This window comes from Symphalangus syndactylus, chromosome 6 (assembly GCF_028878055.3).
Source record: "Symphalangus syndactylus isolate Jambi chromosome 6, NHGRI_mSymSyn1-v2.1_pri, whole genome shotgun sequence".
Classification (NCBI taxonomy): Eukaryota; Metazoa; Chordata; class Mammalia; order Primates; family Hylobatidae; genus Symphalangus; species Symphalangus syndactylus.
Genome location: NC_072428.2, coordinates 154,814,772 through 154,822,949, shown reverse-complemented (window position 1 = coordinate 154,822,949; position 8,178 = coordinate 154,814,772). Strand labels below are relative to the sequence as shown.

The window sequence follows — 8,178 nt, the reverse complement described above, 5'->3', positions numbered from 1 at the left end:
CTCACAGATATGCCCAGAAATTGTGTTTTACCAGCTATGTGTGTCTCTTAATCCAATCAAGTAGATGTCTAAAATTAACCATCAGAATATTTATGCCTGATTCATGGCTGAAATTTTAGGATGAAAGCTATGAAATCTCTATTTGTGTTTATATGTCTGTTAATGTATGTTATGTATATGTGGTATTTTCTTAACTCCAGATAGCTTTGCAAAATTCATTTATAAAATCCTCTAAAAGTGCTGTATTCTAACTTGGCTTGGAAGAAACATGAGCCTTTATAAATAAGTATTCACCAAACTCCTAGAAATATAGGAACTGATCAAATGTTTCTTAAGTTAACACGATTTGGATAAAACTTAGTTAAATAAGATTAATATAATATTTTGGTGTAATAAAACAACTATGTCTTCAAAGTTATCACTATTGAATATAAAACAAACATAAATTCCTATTCTGCTTGAGTTCTAGTCAAATAAGCTAATATTATACTTACTAGAAACATAAAATCTTAAAGCTTATAGATTTGATTCTAATTAAGTTGTCATTCTTATGAAAAATAGACTAAGACAAAAAGGTAGGTGAAAACTCACTGAAGATGTAGGGAAAATGGTGTTGACCTAAGTCACTTTGAAAATGAATAGAATCTGTAGGCTGAAGGCAAATGAACTATACTTCATCATTGGATTCCATTTTATAAAGTTCTTTCCAACAGAAGCAATTGTTAACCATTGTAAAACCACAGTATCTGTATCTGGAATAAAACAATGACTTACATAAGCTGCAGATGGTAGGAATCAGGCCTCTAACTGGTGAAGTGGGAGGTTACAAATTAGCAAGGCGAGAAGGCTAGAATGGTTCATGTGATAGTAGATCAGAGGTGGAGGCATCAACGTTGTAGGAAAAGAAAGAGAGATCAGACTTTACTGTGTCTATGTAGAAAGGGAAGACAGAAGAAATTCCATTTTGACCTGTACCTTGAACAATTGCTTTGCTGAGATGCTGTTAATTTGTCACTTTGCCCCAGCCACTTAGCCCCAACTTTGAGCTCACAAAAACATGTGTTGTATGGAATCACGGTTTAAGGGATCTAGGGCTGTGCAGGATGTGCCTTGCTAACAAAATGTTTACAAGCAGTATACTTGGTAAAAGTCATTGCCATTCTCTAGTCTTAATAAACCAGGGGCATAATGCACTGCGAAAAGCCACAAGGACCTCTGCCCTGGAAAGCTGGATATTGTCCAAGGTTTCTCCCCATGTGATAGTCTGAAATATGGCCTCATGGGATGAGAAAGACCTGACCATCCCCCAGCCCGACACCCATAAAGGGTCTGTGCAGAGGTGGATTAGTAAAAGAGGAAAGCCTCTTGCAGTTGAGATGGAGGAAGGCCACTGTCTCCTGCCTGTCCCTGGGAACTGAATGTCTCAGTATAAAACCCGATTGTACATTTGTTCAATTCTGAGATAGGAGGAAAACCTCCCTATGGCGGGAGGCAAGACATGTTGGCAGCAATGCTGCCTTGTTATTCTTTACTCCACTGAGATGTTTGGGTGGAGAGAAACACAAATCTGGCCTACGTGCACATCCAGGCATAGTACTTCCCCTTGAACTTAATTATGACATAGATTCTTTTGCTTACATGTTTTTTTGCTGACCTCCTTATTATCACCCTGCTCTCCTACCGCATTCCTCTCGCTAAGATAATGAAAATAATAAAAACTGAGGGAACTCAGAGACTGGTGCAGGTGCAGGTCCTTGGCATGCTGAGCACCGGTCCCCTGGGCCCACTTTTCTTTCTCCATACTTTGTATCTTATTTTTTTCTCAGTCTCTCATCCCACCTGATGAGATATACCCACAGGTGTGGAGGAGCAGGCCACCACTTCATCTGCCACCCAATGTGGGTGCCTTTGTCTAGGGTGAAGGTATGCTAAGAATGTGAGCATTGAGGACAGTGGATGAGAGATTCCTGAGTGCATCCACCGTCAGCCTTGCGGTAAACTTGTGCGCTCAGAGGAACCCAGGGTAACAATGGGGCAAACTGAAAGTAAATATGTCTCTTATCTCAGCTTCATTAAAATTCTCTTAAGAAAAGGGGGAATTAAAGCTTCTACAGAAAATCTAATTACACTATTCCAAACAATAGAACGATTCTGCCCATGGTTTCCAGAACAAGGAACTTTAGATGTAAAAGATTGGGAAAAAATTGGCAAAGAATTAAAACAAGCAAATAGGGAAGGTAAAATCATCCCACTTACAATATGGAATGATTGGGCCATTGTTAAAGCAACTTTAGAACCGTTTCAAATAGAAGAAGATAGCGTTTCAGTCTTTGATGCCCCTGAAAGCTGTGTAATAGATTGTGAAGAAGAGGCGGGGAAAAATCCAGGAAAGGAATGGAAAGTTCACATTGTAAATAGGTAGCAGAGCCGGTAATGGCTCGGTCAATGCAAAATGTTGACTACAATCAATTACAGGAGGTAATATATCCTGAAACATTAAAATTAAAAGGAAAAAGTCCAGAACCATTGGGGCCATTGGGGCTAAAACCACGATGGCCACCTCCTCCTCAGCCGAGTGAGTGCTGGGGGAGGTAGCGTGAAACTAGGCTCGCTGCGACTTGGCTCCAGGCACACATTATTGTCCAACCTACAGTTCACTACGGTGAAGGAGGAATTCAGACTTGCCCTGCAGCTTCCTGTATAGGTCAAACAGTGGCCGCTCCCTAAGGAAAAGTTCGGGGTGCTACACAAAATAGTTAAAAAGCTATTTTAAAAAGGACATGTTTCACCCACTTTCTGTCTTTAGAATTCTTCTGTGTTTGTAATTCAGAAAATATCAGGCAGATGGCGCATGCTAACTGACCTAAGAGCGGTTAATGCGGTAATTCAACCTATGGGGTCTCTCCAACTCGGGTTGCCTTCTCAAGCCATGATCCCCTTTAATTACAGTTAATCTGAAGGATTGCTTTTTTACCATTCCTCTGGCAAAACAGGATTTTGAAAAATTTGCTTTTACTATACCAGCCATAAATAATAAAGAACAAGCCACCAGATTTCAGTGGGAACTGTTACCTCAGGGAATGCTTAATTGTCCAACTATTTGTCAGACTTTTGTAGCTCAAGTTCTTCAACCAGTTAGAGACAAGTTTTCAGACTGTTATTCATTATGTGGATGATATTTTGTGTGCTGCAGAAAAAATAGACTAATTGACTGTTACAAATTTCTGCAGACAGAGGTTTCAAACGCAGGCCTAACAATAGCATCTGATGAGATTCAGACCTCTACTCCTTTTCGTTATTTGGGAATGCAGGTAGAGGAAAGAAAAATTAAACCACAAAAAATAGAAATAAGAAAAGACACATTAAGAATATTAAATGACTTTCAAAAATTGCTAGGAGATATTAATTGGATTCAGCCAACTCTAGGCATCCCTACTTATGCCATGTCAAATTTGTTCTCTATCTTGAGAGGGGACCCAGACTTTAATAGTAAAAGAACATTAACTCCAGAGGCAGCTAAAGAAATTGAATTAGTTGAAGAAAAATTCAGTCAGCACAAGTCAATAGAATAGATCCTTTAGCCCCACTCCAACTTTTAATTTTTGCTACTACACATTCTCCAACAGGCATCATTGTTCAAAATACAGATCTTGTGGAGTGGTCATTCCTTCCTCACAGTACAGTTAAGACTTTTACATTGTACTTAGATCAAATGGCTACATTAATTGGTCAGGGAAGACTACAAATAGTAAAATTGTGTGGAAGTGACAGAGATAAAATCACTGTTCCTTTAAACAACGAACAGGTTAGATAAGCCTTTATTAATTCTGGTGCATGGCAGATTGATCTTGCTGATTTTGTGGGAATTATTGATAATCATTACCCAAGAACAAAAATCTTCCAGTTTTTAAAATTGACTATTTGGATTTTACCTAAAATTACCAGACATAAACCTTTAGAAAATGCTCTGATCATGTTTACTGATGGTTCCAGCAACGGAAAAGTGGCTTACACCAGGGCAAAAGAATGAGTCATTGAAACTCAATATCACTCTGCTCAAAGAGCAGAATTGGTTGCTGTCATTTCAGTGTTACAAGATTTTAATCAGCCTATTAGCATTGTTTCAGATTCTGCATATGTAGTACAGGCTACAAAGGATGTTCAGTCAGCCCTAATCAAATATAGTATGGATGATCAGTTGAATCAGCTGTTTAATTTGTTACAACAAACTGTAAGAAAAAGAAATTTCCCATTTTATATTACTCATGTTTGAGCACATACTAATTTACCAGGGCCTTTTAACGAACGCAAATGAACAAGCTGACTTGCTAGTATCATCTGCCTTCATGGAAGCACAAGAACTTCATGCCCTGACTCATGTAAATGCAACAGAATTAAAAAATAATTTTGATATCACATGGAAACAGGCAAAAAATATTGTACAACATTGTACTGAGTGTCAAGTCCTACACCTGCCCACTCAGGAGGCAGGAGTTAATCCCAGAGGTTTATGTCCTAATGCATTAGGGCAAATGGATGTCACACATGTACCTTCATTTGGAAAATTGTCATTTGTCCATGTGACAGTTGATACTTATTCACATTTCATATGGGCAACGTGCTAGACAGGAGAAAGTAGTTCCCATGTTAAAAGACATTTATTATCTTGTTTTGCTGTCACGGGAGTTCCAGAAAAAAGTAAAACAGATAATGGGCCAGAATACTCCAGCAAAGCATTTCAAAAATTCTTAAATCAGTGGAAAATTACACATACAACAGGAATCCCTTATAATTCCCAAGGACAGGCCATAATTGAAAGAAATAATAGAACACTCAAAGCTCAATGGGTTAAACAAAAAAAGGAAAAACAGAGTAAGGAGTATAACACTCCCCAGATACAACTTAATCTAGCACTCTATACTTTAAATTTTTTAAACATATATAGAAATCAGACCACTACTTCCGCAGAACAACATTTTACTGGCAAAAAGAACAGCTCACATGAGGAAAAACTGATTTGGTGAAAAGATCAAAAATAATACATGGGAAATAGGTAAGGTGATAACATGGGGGAGAGGTTTTGCTTGTGTTTCACCAGGAGAAAATAAGCTTCCTGTTTGGATACCCGCTAGACATTTGAAGTTCTACAATGCACCCATCAGAGATGCAAGGAAAAGTGCCTCCGTGGAGACGGAAAACCCTCACTCGAGCATCATCGACTCACCAGGTGAACAAAATGGTGATATCAGAAGAACAGGTGAAGTTGCCATCCACAAAGAAAGCAGAGCTGCTGTCCTGGGCCCAGCAAAAGAAGGTGACACAGTTGGCTGAAAAAAGCCTGAAGAACACAAGGGTAACACAAACTCCAGAGAATATGCTGCTTGCAGCTTTAATGATTGTATAAATGGTGGTAAGTCTCCCTATGTCTGCAGGAGCAGCTGCAGCTAATTATACCTACTGGGCCTATGTGCCTTTCCCACCCTCAATTCAGGCAGTCACTTGGATGGGTAATTCTATTGAAGTATATGTTAATAATAGTGCATGGGTACCAGGCCCCACAGATGATTGGTGGCCTTGCCCAACCTGAAGAAGAAGGAATGATGATAAACATTTCCATTGGGTATCGTTATCTTCCTATTTGCCTGGGGAAAGCACCAGGATGCTTAATGCCTGCAGCCCAAAATTGGTTGGTAGAAGTACCTACTGTCAGTGCCATCAGTAGATTTACTTATCACATGGTAAGTGGAATGTCACTCAGGCCACAGATAAATAATTTACAGGACCCTTCTTATCAAAGATCATTACAATGTAGGCCTAAGGGGAAGCCTGGCCCCAAGGAAATCCCCAAAGAATCAAAAAGCCCAGAAGTCTTAGTTTGGGAAGAATGTGTGGCTGATACTGCAGTGGTACTACAAAACAATGAATTCGGAACTATTATAGACTGGGCCCCTCGAGGCCAATTATATCATAATTGTATGGGCCAGACTCAATCGTGTTCACAGGTCCCATCCATCTGGCCCATTAATCTGGCCTATGACAGTGATTTAACTGAAAGCCTGGACCAGGTTCATAGAAGGTTAGAATCACCCTATCCATGGAAATGTGGTGTGTAAAACCCCCTTATATGCTATTTGTAGGAAACATAGATCTTAAACCAGATTCCCAAACTATAACCTGTGAAAACTGTAGATTGTTTACTTGCATTGATTCAACTTTGGATTGGCAGCACCATATTCTGCTAGTGAGGGCAAGAGAGGGCATGGGGATCCCTGTGTCCATGTACCGACTGTGGGAGGCTTCCTCATCCATCTATATTTTAACAGAGGTATTAAAAGGAGTTCTAACTAGATCCAAAAGATTCATTTTTACTTTGATTGCAGTGATTATGGGTCTTATTGCAGTCACAGCAACTGCTGTGGCTGCTGGAATTGCTTTACACTCCTCTGTTCAAACTGCAGAATATGTAAATAATTGGCAAAAGAATTCCTCAAAATTGTGGAATTCTCAGACCCAAATAGATAAAAAATTGGCAAACGAAATTAATCATCTTAGACAAACTGTAATTTGGATGGGAGATAGGCTCATGAGCTTGGAATATCTTTTTCAGTTACAGTGTGACTGGAATATACCAGATTTTTGTATGACATCTAGAGCTTATAATGAATATGAACATCATTGGGACATGGTTAGATGCCATTTACAAGGAAGAGAAGATAATCTGACTTTAGATATTTCAAAATTAAAAGAACAAATTTTTGAGGCATCAAAAGCCCAGCTAAATCTGGTGCCAGAAACTGAGGCAATGGTAAAAGCTGTTGATAGCCTCACAAATCTTAACCCTGCCACTTGGGTTAAAGCCATTGGAAGTTCCACTATTGCAAATTTTGTGTTAATCCTTGTATGTCTGTCCTCTCTATTTCTAGTCTACAGGTGTACCCAGCAGCTCCGGAGAGACAGTGACCAGCGAGAACGGACCATGATGACCATGGCGGTTTTGTCAAAAAGAAAAGGGGGATATGTAGGGAAAGGAAAGAGAGATCAGACTTTACTGTGTCTGTGTAGAAAGGGAAGACAGAAGAAATTCCCTTTTGACCTGTACCTTGAACAATTGCTTTGCTGAGATGCTGTTAATTTGTCACTTTGCCCCAGCCACTTAGCCCCAACTTTGAGCTCACAAAAACATGTGTTGTATGGAATCAAGGTTTAAGGGATCTAGGGCTGTGCAGGATGTGCCTTGCTAACAAAATGTTTACAAACAGTATACTTGGTAAAAGTCATTGCCATTCTCTAGTCTTAATAAACCAGGGGCACACTGCACTGTGATTAGCCACAGGGACCTCTGCCCTGGAAAGCTGGATATTGTCCAAGGTTTCTCCCCATGTGATAGTCTGAAATATGGCCTCATGGGATGAGAAAGACCTGACCATCCCCCAGCCCGACACCCATAAAGGGTCTGTGCTGAGGTGGATTAGTAAAAGAGGAAAGCCTCTTGCAGTTGAGATGGAGGAAGGCCACTCTTTCCTGCCTGCCCCAGAAACTTAATATCTCGTTATAAAACCCGATTGTACATTGTTCAATTCTGAGATAGAAGGAAAATGGCCCTATGGCGGGAGGCGAGACATGTTGGCAGCAAAGCTGCCTTGTTATTCTTTACTCCACTGAGATGTTTGATTGGAGAGAAACAAATCTGGCCTATGTGCACATTCAGGCGTAGTACTTCCCCTTGAACTTAATTATGACATAGATTCTTTTGCTCACATGTTTTTTTGCTGACCTTCTTCTTATTATCACCCTGCTCTCCTACCGCATTCCTCTTGCCAAGATAATGAAAATAATAATCAATAAAAATTGAGGGAACCCAGAGACTGGTGCCAGTGCAGGTCCTTGTTATGCTGAGTGCCGGTCCCCTGGGCCCACTTTTCTTTCTCTATTCTTTGTCTCTGTGTCTTATTTCTTTTCTCAGTCTCTCATCCCACCTGATGAGATATACCCACAAGTGCAGAGGGGCAGGCCACCCCTTCAAACGTAAACTTATGTTTAGTTTAATATACATACATACAGTTCTACACAGAAAACTTTATAATTAGGTGTGTGTAGGTAGGTTAGATACACACATATATTCCTAGCATTGCTAATGAAGGACAAGATACAATGTGCTCATTCAGCAGCCAGATGTAA

General features: G+C 39.8%; 1 pseudogene; it reads left to right on the top strand.

Moving 5' to 3' along the window:
• The first annotated feature begins 1,121 nt into the window (after positions 1 to 1,121).
• Positions 1,122 to 7,852, top strand: LOC129476878 (uncharacterized; annotated as a pseudogene).
• Positions 7,853 to 8,178: the final 326 nt, after the last annotated feature.